Source organism: Rhinopithecus roxellana, chromosome 14 (assembly GCF_007565055.1).
Source record: "Rhinopithecus roxellana isolate Shanxi Qingling chromosome 14, ASM756505v1, whole genome shotgun sequence".
NCBI lineage: Eukaryota > Metazoa > Chordata > Mammalia > Primates > Cercopithecidae > Rhinopithecus > Rhinopithecus roxellana.
Genome location: NC_044562.1, coordinates 101373268 through 101389043, shown reverse-complemented (window position 1 = coordinate 101389043; position 15776 = coordinate 101373268). Strand labels below are relative to the sequence as shown.

At 37.3% G+C, this 15776-nt stretch overlaps 1 non-coding gene across 1 annotated transcript; it reads left to right on the top strand.

The window, feature by feature from the left end:
• The first annotated feature begins 6182 nt into the window (after positions 1-6182).
• On the top strand, positions 6183-6284 carry LOC115893328. The gene has a single exon (XR_004053345.1). It is a non-coding gene; the product is annotated as a U6 spliceosomal RNA (small nuclear RNA).
• Positions 6285-15776: the final 9492 nt, after the last annotated feature.

The following is a 15776-nucleotide window of genomic DNA, read 5'->3' as shown; positions in this document are numbered from 1 at the left end:
TCTCATGTAGTAGATGGTAGTGAATTACCCTACACTTCTAAGTTGACAGTTGCTCCCAACTGAACAAAAATAGATTAGTATGAATTATGAATTCCCTGGAAATATCTGCTTGGCTCAATTTAGGCAAAGTAATCTATTTTGGTTCAATCAGCTATAATAGAAAGATGGTTATGGTCAAGCATAACAGACAAAGGACAATGGGATATGGATATTTGTAAACTGGAAAAATATCCCACAGGGTATTTATTACAATCCTAGTAGGCGTTTATACCTCACTGCCCTCAGCCAATTCACTAACACAGGAATTTGAATTGCCTCAGAGACTCTCTATTTGAACCTACTTCTCTGTAGTAATTGTACTATTACTCCATTGTACAGAAAAACTGGCCTGAGATAATAGAAATGATTTCAGCTTAACAGGACATACATGCATTTTAATTTTATTTTGGAGAGAATCAGAAGAAAAAACTGGTGCGATCACTGGGCCTTTGGTGCCCCTCTGTGTGAGCATATGGCTGATCTGATTACCTCCAAAGTAATATGGGTTGAGCACTAAGGTAAAAAGCAGAGCTTTATTGTTTATGATGGATTTATATTTGATTTATATCCTTTTTAGAGATAGTGAACTATTTAGGAACTGAGAAGATAAAGTTTTCAGAGGCAGTATAGTGTATTCAAGCATACCTTGAAGATATGTTGGCTCAGTTCTGGACCACTGCAATAAAATAAATATTGCAACAAAGCAAGTCATGCACAGTTTTCAGTTCCCCATTGCATATAAAAGCTATGTTTATACTATACTGTAGTCTATTAACTGTGCAATCACATTATGTCTAAAAAAGTTACATATTTTAATTAAGAGTTACTTTATTGCTAAAAAATGCTGTCAGTTATCTGAGCCCTCAGCAACTTGGAGTCTTTTTGCTGGTAGAAGGTCTTGCCTTGACTGATGGCTGCAGGGCATTGGTTGCTGAATATTAGGGAAGCTGTGGCAATTTCTTAAAATAAGATAACAATGCAGTGTACCACATTAATGGACTCTTCCTTTCATGGAAGAATTCTCTGTAGCATGCAGTGTTGTTTGATAGCATTGTACTGGCACTAGAACATCTTTCAAAATTAGTCAATGCTCTTAAACATTGCCCCTCCTATATCAACTAAGTTTATACAAAATTTCACATCCTTTGTTGTCAGTTCAGCAATGTTCATAGCATTTTCACTAGGATTATATTCTATTTGAGGAAACCACTTTTTGTGCTCATTCTTAAGAAGCAACTCTTCATTCATCAGTTTTATCATGAGATTGCAGCAATTCGGTCACATCTCTGAAGATGTGTTCCTCTTCTGATTCCAGTTCTGTTCCTATTTCCACCACATCTGCAGCTACTTTCCCCATTGAAGTCTTGAATCCCTCAAAATCATCCAATAGTGTTGGAATCAAACTCTTCCAAACTGCTGTTAATGTTGACATCCTGACCATCTCTCATGAATCATAAATATTATTACCTAGAACAGTGAATACTTTAGAAGGCTTTTAACTTACTTTCCCCAGGTCCATCATAGGAATCACTATCTATGGCAGCTATAGGCTTGCAAAATGTATTTCTTAAATAATAAAATTCAGAAGTCAAAATGACTCCTTGATCCATGGGATACAGAATAGATGTTGTGTTGGCAGGCATGAAAACAACATTAATCCTGTACATCACCATTAGAGCTCTTGGGTGACTAGGTGCATTGTCAAGGAGCAGTAATATTTGAAAGATTTTTTTTTCTGAGTGATAGTTCTCAACAATGGGCTTAAAATATTCACTAAACCATGCTTACAACACATATGCTGTCATCTAGGCTTTTTGTTTCACTTACAGAGCATAGGCAGAGTCGATTTAGCATACTTACTAAGGTGTATTAGTCTGTTCTCATGCTGCTGATAAAGACATATCTGATACTGGGCCATTTACTAAACAAAGAGGTTTAATGGACTTACAGTTCCACGTGGCTGAGGAGGGCTCACAATCATGGTGGAAGGTGAAAGGCATGTCTCACGTTGTGGCAGACAAGAGAAGAGAACTTGTGCAGGGAAACTCTGCTTTTTAAAACCATCAGCTCTCATGAGACTCATTCACTATCACGAGAACAGCATGGGAAAGACCTGCCCCCATGATTCAATTACCTCCCACTGGGTCTCTCCTACAATGTGTGGGAATTCAAGATGAGATTTGGATGGGGATACAGCCAAACCATATCATAAGGGCTCTAGGGTTTTAGAGTAATAAATGAGCATTAATTTCAGCTTAAAGTCATCAGCTGCATTAGCCCCTAACAAGACAGTCATCCTGTCTTTTGAAGCTTTGAAGCTCAGACACTGACTTAACCTCTCTAGCTATGAAAGTCCTAGGTGGCATCTTCTTCTAATAGAAAGCTGTTTTGTCTACATTGAAAATCTGTTGTTTAGTAGAGCCCCCTTCATCAATAATCTTAGCTAGATATTCTGGGTAACCTGGTGTAGCTTCTACTTCACATTTGCTGCTTCACCTTGCACTTTTATGTTATGAAGATGGCTTATTACCATAAACCTCATGAACAAACCTCTGCTGGCCTCAAATTGTTCTTCTGAATCTTCTTTACCTCTCTTAGCCGTCATAGAATTGTAGAGTTAGGACCTTTCTCTGGATTAGGCTCTGACTTAAGGGAATGTTGTGGCTGGTTTAGTCTTCTTCCTAGACCACTCAAACTTTATATCAGCAATAAGGCTGTTTGTTTTCTTGATTGTGTGTTCACTAGAAGAGAACAGCACTTTTATTTTTTTCAAGAACTTTTTCTCGGCATTAATGACTCAGCTGTTTGGCACAACAGGCCTAGCTTTTTGCCTTTCTCAGATTTCTGCATACCTTCCTCACTAATCTTAATTATTATTTTATTTTTATTTTTGGAGACAAAGTCTCACTCAGTTGCCCAGGCTGGAATGCAGTGGTCTAATCTCGGCTCATGGCAACCTCTGCTTCCCTGGTTCTAATGATTCTCATGCCTCAACCTCCCAAGTAGATGGGACTGCAGGCGTGAGCCACCACATCCAGCTAATTTTTGTATTTTTAGTAGAGAAAGGGTTTTGCCATGTTGGCCAGGCTAGTCTCAAACTCCTGACCTCAAGGGATCTGCCTGCCTCAGCTTCCCAAAGTCCCAAGATTACAGGCCTGAGCCATCGTGCCCAGCCTTAATCATTGTTAGCTTTTGAGTTAAAGTGAAAAACATGAAACTCTTCCTTCACTTGAATTCTTAGAGGCTTTCGTAGGGTTATTAATTGACCTGATTGCAATGTTGTCATGTCTCAGGGAATAGGGTGGCCTGAGAATAAGGAAAGAGACTGGAGAATGGCCAGCTGGTGGAGCAGTCAGAACACATACAACATTTCTTAATTAAGTTTGTGAACTTATATGAGCACCATTTTTGGTGCCCCAAAATAATGACAATATTAACGTCAAATATCACTGATCACAGATCACCATAATAGATACAATGATAATTAGAAATTTTGAAATATTGTGAGGATACTGAAATGTGACACAGAGACATGAAGTGAACAAATGATTTTGGAAAAATGGTGCCAACAGAATTTCTGAAGGCTTCCACAAACCTTCAATTTGTTAACAACAACAACAACAAAAAAGCATTATCTGTAAAGTGCAGTAAGGCAAAGTACAATAAAACAAGGTACACCTGTATAGGTTATGTGTGCTGGCTTTAGAGCCACTACCACTGTCCCAACTATAGCTTGTGCAGCCTTAATCAAGTTTTTTAACTTCCTTGTTCTACAATATCCTCATCTGTATATTTTGGATTAAAATAAATTAAATAAAGTAATCTTAGCAAACTGCTTACAACAATGCCTGAAAGACTGTAAGTACTCAGTATTCTAGTTGTTTTAGAAGGAGTGGTTTTAAGACGTGCTATATTCTTGCAGTGTTCTACATATCCCTTCTTGCTTTAGAAGGGATGATTTTAAAACATGGTGTATTCTTGTTAGAGAGCCAGGTACTAAAGCAGATTAATTGTGAAGCTAATTAGAGTTGAATTTCAGGGTTCTGGACTTTCCAAGACTCATCTACCTTTTCTTATATTTCATTTCCTAAGAGCACACACCAAATTATGTAACTCCGAGCCCGGTAAAACTTAGTTCCACCTCTGGTCAAGTTTAGTGGACCCATTCCACCATTCCACTATATCCATATAGTTATTCATAACTATACTAGGAAAATTTATTTAGCTCAGTTTACCAAGATGACAAAAAGAAGAGTTGAGAATGATTGAATATGGAGAAAAAAGAATCTATTCAGTTTACTGTATACAAAACCTTGAGAGTAACTGTTTTATTCTTATTCTATAAGAATAATTAATAATAGTTTAAAAATATAGGAATCAGATTGCTTAAGCTCTTGAGTTAGAGACTGCAGTAAGCAATAATCACACTACTGTACTCCAGTCTGGGTGACTAAGCAAGACCCTGTCTCAGGGGGGAGAAAAAAAAAAAAGGAATGGATGACCATACAGGGAAGTTTTGACCATAATAAAGTGTATAAAATGTTATTATTTCAACTGTTGACTCCAGAATTCCTCTAAGGGATACAGCTATCTTTGAGAAAACAGTACAAAAATTTTTGGAGTAGTATGTGGGACTTCCAGACCCTGGCTGGTTGGCCCTAAACTATGAAATAAAGAAATTGCTGTCTAGAAATAAAAAGAATGGGAATTCCCCCAAGTAGCCTGCAAAAGAGAGACTGAGGAAGAGGAAGGGAAGAAGAAGAGTAGCTACACATTGTACAAAGTGACTACTTCCAGAGAGCCTTCCAAATTTTCTTTCTGGAGTGATCTCAGCTCACTGAAGCCTCAACCTCCTGGACTCAAGTGATCCTCACACCTAAGCATGTAGAGTAGCAGGGACTACAGGCATGGGCCACCACATCCAGCCAATTATTTTTTTTTTAATTTTTTGTAAGGATGGGATTCCACCATGTTGCCCAGGCTGGTCTGAAACTCCTGGGCTCAAGTGTTCCTCCCATCTAGCCCTCCCAAAGTGCTGGGATTACAGGTGTAAGCCACCAGGCCTGACCTCTCCAAATTTTCAATAAAGCGTTTAGGATTCATAAAAGTTGTGGAAGTGAATACTTATTTTTGAATCTGAAGAAGCAGTTGAGTTCCTCTGATGAGGAACTAAGTTAGCTTATGAGGATGCATGGCCTATAAACATGTAATCACCAAGGGAATACATACAAATCTCAGGGAGGGTGCCATAGTTTGTGTGTTGCCAGAAGCAGACATTGAGACAACAACTCTAGTGCAAGTTGGTTGTTGTTGCTGCTGTTATTGTTGTTTGAGTAAGAGTCTTGCTCTGTTGCCCAGGCTGGAGTGCAGTGGCGCAATCTCGGCTCACAGCAACCTCCATCTCCCAGGTTCAAGTGATTCTCCTGCCTCAGCCTCGCGAGTAGCTGAGATTACAGGCATGCATCACCATGCCCAACTAAGTTTTGCATTTTTAGTAGAGCTGGGATTTCGCCATGTTGGGCAGGATGGTCTCGAACTTCTGACCTCAGGTAATCCACCCAGCTTGGCCTCCCAAAGTGCTGGGATTATAGGCATGAGCCACCTGGCCCAGCCTATAGTGCAAATTGTTTATTTGGAAGGAGAAAAAAACCACCACTAGGCCAAGGAGGAACTGAGACAAGGAAGAGAAGATAGTCAAAGACGTTCATTATTAAGCCATTTGCCACTGTGGATGTGGACTTCATCATGTTAGGGAAGGGGAGTCCGTGTAAAACACACCCCTCAGAAGTATTTTCTGAGGAACTGGGGTATGTATATATAATTCTCGTGGGTCATTGTTTGAGGGCTATTCACAGAGGAGATTCTTTGGTACCTCTGACCCCAAGAAATAAGGTAAATATATGCAGCTGCTTGAAGCTGAAATTTGGGTTAGGGAATATGGACAGGTTACCAACATCATCTCCTCTGTAGACTTTGGACATCCATTGGCTCTGAAATTAACATGAGTTTCAAGGCAAGTTCAATAGATTTCTGAAGGTCAGAGAAACTCTTACCATCTCCTGAATGGCATGACAGTATTTTATTTTGCTTTAAATTTGCCCTCATAGGGAATTGATTCTTTCTAAGAAAGTCTTTATATAGCACTGCTTTAGCAACATAGATACTAAAATTGGAACAATACTAAGAATATTAGCATATCCGTGTGCAAGGATGACATGCAAATTTATGAAGCATTATATATACATATTTTTACAGGGTGACTATAGTCAATAATAATTTAATTGTACATTTTAAAATAACTTAAAAAGCCTAATTGGATTGTTTATAACAAAGAATAAATGCTTGCAGGTGAATACCCTCTCTTTCCTGATGTGATTACATATAGCATATCTGTATCAAAACATCTCATGTACCTCGTAAATATATATACTACTATGTACCCATAAAAATCAAAAATTATAAAAAGAGAAGGAAGTCTCCATACAGATAGGGCTAGGGAATATGTTACTTGAGAGACTGATCTGTACTTTTCTCCTGAAACCTTCAGATTCTAATGATTCTCTTCCAAATATTCATGTTCTCTGTCCAAAGCGTTTTTGGGGGCATCTTAGGATGGTTTCTTCTTTGCATAATGCTATTAAACTAGTGTAAAAGCTGTCACACTTCAACTTTAAGTACATAGTCTTTTAAAATGGCATTTGATGACATCTAATTTCTCCAAGAATTGCCTTTTTATTTTAATGCTGTTATCTCTGTTTATTCCTCCAAGTCCATAATTTGCTGTACTGGAGAGTTATTCTTCTTGCTTTTGGAAAGAAAGACAAAAAATCCAGATGTAGTCCAAATATAAACTGTTAACAGAATTACATAAATACCATTCCATTCCCAGTATAATACATGTAAACACATGGACATCTCTCACTCCAACTCTAATTGCTCCAGAGCTTAGCTGTTTAACCATTTTAAATAGCATTGAATGGTCTCTGTAGGCATCACATTTGATATGTGTAAGTATTCAATACATACTTATAGACTGGGACATAGAAAGGGGAAAGACTCACTTACTTCACTTATTTTGAAATGATACACAGGTTTAATAGAAATAGAAATGTAAATCAATAATTTGGGGAAATACATATTATTCTTTCAATAATTTCTCTAAAAGTTTTTATTTTTTGTTGTTTTAACTCTAGTATTTCAATTATCTTTTTTTTCCCTCATAGTTTCAATCTGAGTATTGAATTTTCTTTGGCCTGAAAACATTTTAGTTCCTTTCCAAGTTAACAATGACTTCTTTTTCTTCTACCTTTTTAATGTCCACAATAGAGTCTCTAATACTGGGGGCCATCCCAGCCTCCATGATTATGAAGACAGCACTGGTTCTCTTCCTTCATAGTTCCACAAGGGTTATCATTCTGCTTTTTCTCTACTTCAGGTGGAAGTATTTCTTCTGAACCAATTACCTTCCCATCTTTGTCCTCTGAAGAATCAGTTTTCCACTCCCAGCTATTTTCTTTCTTAGGGTAAGTTTTATTTCTGGGTCATTTTGCTTATTTCTCTACCTTCTTAAAACCTGAATTCCTCTGCCTTAGAGAATTCTCAACTTCATGTATTATTTGACATGTTTAAAATTCCTTCGATTCTAAGGGAATTTTGTCTTACTGGTATGTGAGAAGCACAAAACAGGTCATCACTTCAAAAACACAGAAACATATGTTTCCTGAAGAAAGAACCCACAGCTACATTTTGCAGGTACTGTGAAAAACATCTTGTAAGTGAATTATCCAACTACTGTGTTTTATCTTCCCTTATCCACTACTAGGTACAAATTCTGGAAATTATTGAACTCTGAAAATACTTCACGAATGATTATGAAGGAGTTATTCTTAACTTGACCATTTTTGTAATTCATTGGCCATACCCTGATATTAGTCTTCCTAACAACACTAAAGGTGACTGACTACCTATAAGAAAACTGATTCTTTGTGGAAATAACTTCTAATAACTAAACATTTGTCTCAATAGTTTCAATATTTTGTTAGGAAAAGTTGATAGTTGTCAAAAAGAAAAAAAAAAAAAAAACCTGATGTAGGAGGAAAGTGAAAATGACACTGTCACCTAGAGAACTAGAAGGGAGTGAATGATGGCCTTTGACCTACCCTTGAAAGAGTTGTTCTTGTACAATACAATCAATTGAGAAGAAGGAGCCAGGGTAATTCTATGGTTAAATACAGTCTTTCGTAGCTATGGGTCAGGGGAGTGGGGTTAGCAGGTGTGTGTATGTTGTAGGGGGTTACTTCATTCAGGCATTTCCCCAAACTCCAGTCCCAGGAAGAGAGAATTCAAAACAAAGCAAAAATTGTTAAGGCTTCACCAGAGTATCTATCCACCTCCTCCGACCTAAGAGTAAAATGAAGAAAGCATACACAGCAGCAAATTTGGCAAGGGAAGGCCTTGTCCACGTGCCCTATCCTGGGCTAGCAAGAGTACTTTATCCTTTAGCCTATGCATGTGGAACTGCTATGGTTTCTTCAACCCTCTCAGTTGAGGCATTGTAACTGTAATATTGTAACAGCCTTCCTAGAGTGATGGGATTCAAATCAATCCAGAGAAGCAGTGTTACACCGTGTTATGTTTTGATTGTATACCCACACCCAAATTTCATTGTCAGTTGTAGTTACCATAATCACCATGTATGGTGGGAAGGACCAGGTGCAGAGAATTGAATCATGGGGACTGTTTCCCCCATCCTATTCTCATGATAGTGAGTGAGTTCTCATGAGATCTGATGGTTTTATAAGGGTCTTCCCCCTTCGCTGGGTTCTGATTTCTTTTCCTCTCTATCATCATGTGAAGAAGGACGTGTTTACTTCCCTTTCCGCTATGATTGTAAGTTTCCTGAGGACTCTTTAGCCATGTGAACTGAGTCAATTAAACCTCTCTCCTTTGTAAATTACCATGTCTCTGGTATGTCTTTATGAGCAATGTGAGAACAGACTAATATACACCCACTCCGCAGGGAGGTCGGTGCAAAGCAAGCCGGGATAGCCTCAGATTACATGGGCCACAGAGGGGAAAGTGTTGGTAGGTTATAGGTGATAAGGCAGTGATTAGGTACTTATCGACCAAAGGACAGAAATTCAACTGTGGGGAATCCAGGCCTCCTAGTGGTTGGTACTCAGCTGTGGTTTAGGTAAAACTTCCTAAATACATTACTCTGCTTTGTTCAATGATAACAGATGCACTTATGTTTCTTCTCCCTGCCCTGTCCCCGACCTGCAGCCCTCGGCGTCATTTCTGCACAGTTAAGCAGTGTCTTACTGTCTGCCTTCCAGTCACTCTATGCCCATGCCCAATAAAGTGCAGTGACATTATTCAATACACTTACTGAGAGTAAGAGACTTTATAGTTTATAACAGCCATATTGATATTCATGCTTATCATTTTATACAGTTACAGGTGATACTAAAACATCTTTCAGTAAGAAGAATTTGTTTAACATCTAACCATCCAATATTAACCACTGAGAATAGAAATAGTAGTAAGAATAATAAAACATGGGCACTGCCCTCAAAGAGTTTATAATCTAATGGTGGGGGGTGGGGGGGCAGGCAAGTAAACAAATTATTATAATGTAGTATATTAACCTACACAGGGATCAGAGAAGGAGGGCCTCTAACACAGACTTAAGGTAGAGGGATAAAGAATAGAGTAAAAGGAAATTATTATTAGTGCAGGATTCTTGGAGGAAAATGTGCCTACTTCCTGTTCACAAGGATGAATAGAAAATATTCAAAACGGGCATAAGAGGACAAACAAGGCAGAGAATCCAGAGAAAACATGGTGTACCCTGGGGAACTGCTAAGTAGGGCTGGAACACAACATACTGGTTCAGGCACAATTTGAGCTGAATCAGGAGAGACAGGCTGGTATGGGATCATGGAGAGCCTTAGATACCATGACCAAGATCCCAGCATCTAACAAGATGGAAGATAGAGAACCAATGAATGATGCTATGGGCTGAATTATACCTGCTCCCTCAGTCCCATGGGATGAGTCTTCCATCCAGTGTGACTATTTAGAGACAGGGCTTTTAGGAGGTAATTAAGATTAAATGAGGTCATAGGGATGGAGTCCTAATCTGATAGGACTGGTGGCTTTATAAGAAGGGGATGAGATCTCTCTCTCTCTCTCTCTCTCTCTCTCTCTCTCTCTCTCTCTCTCTCTCTCTCTCCAAATGCATGTGCCAAGGAAAGGCCCTGTGAGGACACAGTGAGAAGTTGGCTCTGAAAGCCAGGAAGAGAGCCCTCATCAGAACCCAACCATGCTGACACACTAATCTCAGACTTCCAGATACAAGAACTGTAAGAAAATCAATTTCTGTTGTATAAGTCATCTAGTCCCTAGTATTTTATTACAGTAACCTGTGCCTACTAAGATAAATGATGTCAAATGAGGGAGTGGCATGTGTATCACATGATGTGTATCAAATGAACAGTGTGCTTAGGATAGCTAGTAGATTGCAAAAGGAGTAAAACTGAAGGTGGAAGACCATTTAGGACAGTATCTACTAAGCACCCAGATTACAAGTAAGGAGAGTTTCAACTAAGGTGTGGGTAGAAAGACTGAGTGAAGACACTGAATTTGCTGAACTTAGAGATACAACAGATGTTGTAGGTAAGCGTTTGAGGTTACAAAGTTAAATTCTGTCTTACACTATGGTTTAGTTGAAGAAACCTTTTTTGGCAAATTGTCCATTGGTGTATAAGCCAGACCAGCTTAATCAGGCACAGGAAAGCTGCAATGTGTCACAAAATGTTGAAAGCAAATGCAAGAGTGAAGGTGTCATGACTGACTACTTGCTGTGGATTTCTATTCTTCTTAGAGACTGTTTCATTCTCTCATGGCTCAGTGCAGAAGCCAATGTCAATCCAAGTTTTAACTATCTGAAAAGCTTGGTTTCATTCTTGATGTTTTAATATTTTCTCCCTCCACTTTAGATGCTCCCCTGTGGGCTGTGCATCCAACTCTGAAGAAGACTGGCATAGCTGATGTTGCCAGTCAGTGAGCTGACTATGTTAAAAAAAAAAAAAGGAGAGCACATTTTTAGATGTTCTTTCCCTACTGTATGTTTTTGTCAACTTTGTCATAGATCAGTTGGCTCTAGATACATGGCTTTATTTCTGGGTTCTCTATTCTCTTCCATCAACCTGTGTCAACAGATATTCTTAGTAGTCATAAATAAAGGGGACAATATTGGAAAATAGTGTAATATGAAATATAATAAGAGTTCTGTAAAGTATCTTCATGGGACAAGTGTCCTCAGAAATTCTCCATAAAAAAGAAACAAAAAAGATATGATGACTTAAGAGAATGAAATATAAAACAAGAATGTATTGAATGTAATGTTTCCAATAGAATAAATTTAAATATATATTAATTGTATATAACATGTGTATATACATGTGTGTATGTATATTTAACTCTAAGAAAATAACATAAAATATCATTAGAGGAAAAATCTAAAATATATAAATATCCAATAATAAGCTAGTACATAATAAGTACTCAGTAAAATTAGGCATTTATAATTCTACATGATATAATTTATAATTTTTGATTATTGGAAGTTAAAAATAATAGATTTAAGTACACAATACTTAAAGTTTCACAGGCATAACAAATTGGAACACAGACAGACTTAGAAATCATTTTACAACCAAATGTAGAAATCATAGGATCACAAAACATTCGTGCTGAGAGGAATTTTAAAGAGCATTTAAATGTTCATTTTGTAGATGTGGGAAATGGCATGAATCTGTTAGGTTTCTTCTGAATGGCCTACATGTTGAATGGAGAACTTGCCTCCCATGACATGTGGTATTTTAGTGGAGAAGAAAGAAAGAATATACAGTAGAGTGAAGAATCGTTTGTGGTTGACTTAGAATGTTTTACAAGAAATAAGAAGGGCATGTTTAAATTACTTATAAGAGAAAGTGTCCTAAAGGCAAGAGCAATTTAACAATGGAATAGCCACCCGAAGAGGTCATTGAGAAAACATCAATAAGACATTCAGAAAGAGATTAAATATAATTCTAAAGGGAATAATATAAGTGTCTGGCAATAACATGCACTAGGTACAGAGGTCTGAATACAATGACCTGTCATTTTCCCCATAGTCCCTGTGTCTATGATTCAAGTAAAATAATCATGAGAGCAAATAGAGGTAAGGTGAGCATCAAAAGGGAAAAAATCATGAGACAAAATAAGATAAGACTACCAGAACTGACACGGTAGCACAGAGGAAAACAATTCTTTGAGACTAAAAGCTTTCTAGGCAGCATTCTGGTGGCAGTTTTGTCTGCTTTCATCTACAGGAGCAACGGCAAAAAACTTACTTGCCTTTCTGTCAAAACTCCCATTATTTTAATTTGTTTTTCATAATCTGTAACAGAAGCACTGTATGCCTTTAAGTTATTACGTTCTCATCATGGAAGAGATGGCCAAAGAAAGGAACTTCTACAAAACCCCAAATTCGGTCAGAACTAACATCCAATGCCCTTAGTAAATTATGAAGGTTTATGCTGGTGGCAATAATGTTACTATGCAGAATCATAACATTAGAAAAAGTGTTGTCTTCGTCTTTTCAGTCTGCTATAACAAAATACCATAGACTGGGTCATATAAACAACAGAAATTTATTTCTCACTACTTTGGAGACGGGGAAGTTGAAGATCAATCAGTGGCAGACTCAGTGTCTGGTGAGAGCTCACTTCCTGGTTTGAAGATAGCTATCTTCTAGTTGTGTCCTCACATGGCAGAAGGGGTGAAGGATCTCTCTGGGGTCTCTTTTATAACTAATCCTATTTATGAGGGCTCCACCCTCATGACCTGATCACCCCCCAAAGGCCCATTGTCCTAATGGCATCACATAGGGGGTTAGGATTTCAACATATGAATTTGAGGGTGACAGAAATATTAAGACCATGCATCTCTCGACTGAAAGTAACTTTAGACATCCATAGGCATAAAACCTCATGTAGGCTGGGCGCAGTGGCTCATGCCTGTAATCCCATCACTTTGGGAGGCCAAGGCGGGCGGATCATGAGGTCAGGAGATCGAGACCATCCTGGCTAACACGGTGAAACCCCCGTCTCTATTAAAAATACAAAAAAATTAGCCGGGCATGGTGGCGGGCGCCTGTAGTCCCAGTTACTGGGGAGGCTGAGGCAGGAGAATGGCGTGAACCCAGGAGGCGGAGCTTGCAGTGAGCCAAGATCGCGCCACTGCACTCCGGCCTGGGCAACAGAGAGAGACTGTCAAAAAAACAAAACAGATCAAAACAAAAAAACCTTATGTAATTGGAAAGCAGTAGCATGGGCTTGTTTATGCTCAATACTAAGGCATGCATCTATATAAGAATATAATCACACACACACCATTATCCACATCAGAATGAGCCAAACACGCTCTAGGAAAATATAGGCGAACATTAACATCATCTCAATGTGTGAAAAATCTTTCTAAGCAGGAAATGAAACCCAGAAACTATATTTTAAAAAATGTTGATTTTTGATTACATTAAAATTTTTAAATTTTGCCTGTCAAAAATCAATATAAATAAAATTGAAAATCAAATAAGGTGAAAAAATGAATTTGAAAAATACACTAAAGGCAAAAGTTAACACATGTACTATATACAAAGCCTTTGAAATTCACGAGAGGTAAACATTCAGTTTTTCCACATTGAGAAAATTTTCAGATAATCACATACGTACCCTTGCACAGATACAAATAACCAGTGAATATAATAAGCTTCATCACAAATCAAAAATGTGACTTAAATAAGATATATTTTTCAGTGATCAAGAGGTGAATATTCCTTAAAAATAACACATAATTTTGATGAGAATACATAAAACAAATGGCCATATACCATTGAGGGTATGCAAAATATGTGAAAAGTTTCTGAAGAATAATTTGGGAACATAGATCAAAACCCTTGAATTTTATATATGTTTTCACCCAAAATTCTAAATATTTTTCAAAAGAAATTATGAGCAAGAAAGGAATATCATTACAAGGATATTTATCCTATCACTGTTCAAGGCAAAGCAAAATGAGATAACTTTGGTAAAGTTTTCCTGGTGACCCCTGTATGGCTCCCAGTGCTTATTTTCTAATTCCACACAAATCATTTTCACTAAACAACATGTCTAGACTTTTATAAGCCTTCAGTATAAAAGTTCTTCTCTGAATTTTGTGGGATTCATTTTATATTGCTAGACCCTTAGGTATCTTTGAGAAGTGACAGAAGAAAAAGTTTGCATGCAATGTAAATAAGTGCTGTACAATTAACCATAGAAAAATAATTTGTAAAGTGCTGTTTCCCAAGACATTTTAAGAAAATATGTATGTTAGATATATATGTATCTGAGCTATTCCCTGAATGGTAATAATTTTAGGCATATTCTTAATATTTCTTGTGATTATATTTTTCAAAATAATTCAAGTTTAAGTTGCTTAAAAATAAAGCAGTATCAGAATTTCCTGAATACGAATTTGAAAGCCCTAACTGAAAGGATTATACAAAGGCCCCTTTGATGGCAATTAATTGAAAATGGTTTAGTGCTTTGGTATTTCCTTTTGGAAGGTTCTATAGTTAAATATAAAGTAGAAAAATTTCTGTTCTTTTACCTTATATTCATGTTGTCACTTAACTCTAAGTGTTTAAATTATAAAACACTGAAACAAAATATCATGAAAGGAAGAATAATCAATATAATTTTTAAAAGAGTACAGGATTTTTTCAAACATTTTTAAAAGAATGATTGATTCCTTAATAAATTTATTTCTTTAATTTTCTTATCAAATGGGATCTTGAAACTATGGTGAACACTTTATTTACATAGCAGAGCATATTCCTGGGAAGGTATGTTGTCATTCTTATTAAGGTATGATTACTTATTAGGTAGATGGCATATATAATGGGGTTTCATTGCCAAAAATATCTGAAAAGAAAAGGGAACCTGTGGTCTTGTTTTTATATCAGTTATTAAGTATTAATTAAACAAATTTTATTGAGTTTCTAGTCTGATCTAGTCACCAGTTTAGGTAGGGAAGATATTGTTCCTGTCCAGAATGAGTTGAGTATAATATGAAGATACTAATGAAATATAAAATTGAATCATTTTAATTTGAGTAAGTATTACTTTTATAATGATATACACAATGTGTATGGGACCCTCGAAGTATTGCTCTGGTTTATCTAGGGGTTTATTGAATAAATCACAGAGACAATTGCCTTTGATCCGAGACCTGACATAGCAAGCTGTGTTAGTATGAAGGTGGGTAGGGTGCTAACATCACAGCTTGATTAGGGACACGGAGATTTAGAAGAACATAGTATGTTTTAGAAATGCCAGTAGCTTAATATTGTTGTGCCAAGAATGGCAGAAGACAGGACTGGACAAGTTAGGTGAAAAATATTTTTGATATGTAAAGGATTCCTATGCTCACAACCATGTTGTGGTGGTTGAGAGGAGGGCAGACAAGCAGCTTGGGCCAGGGACTGGCCACACCATCTCAAGAAGTCAGATATTCAAATCCTGTTCATCTCACCACATCTGTTTCATCTGAGGAATTGCCAGGCACTCTAGTTGGGAAGGTCTGCTGTGGATGATGAGAACTCACTGAGCAATAAGTAATAGAATTTATATAGAGATGTTTTCACTCAT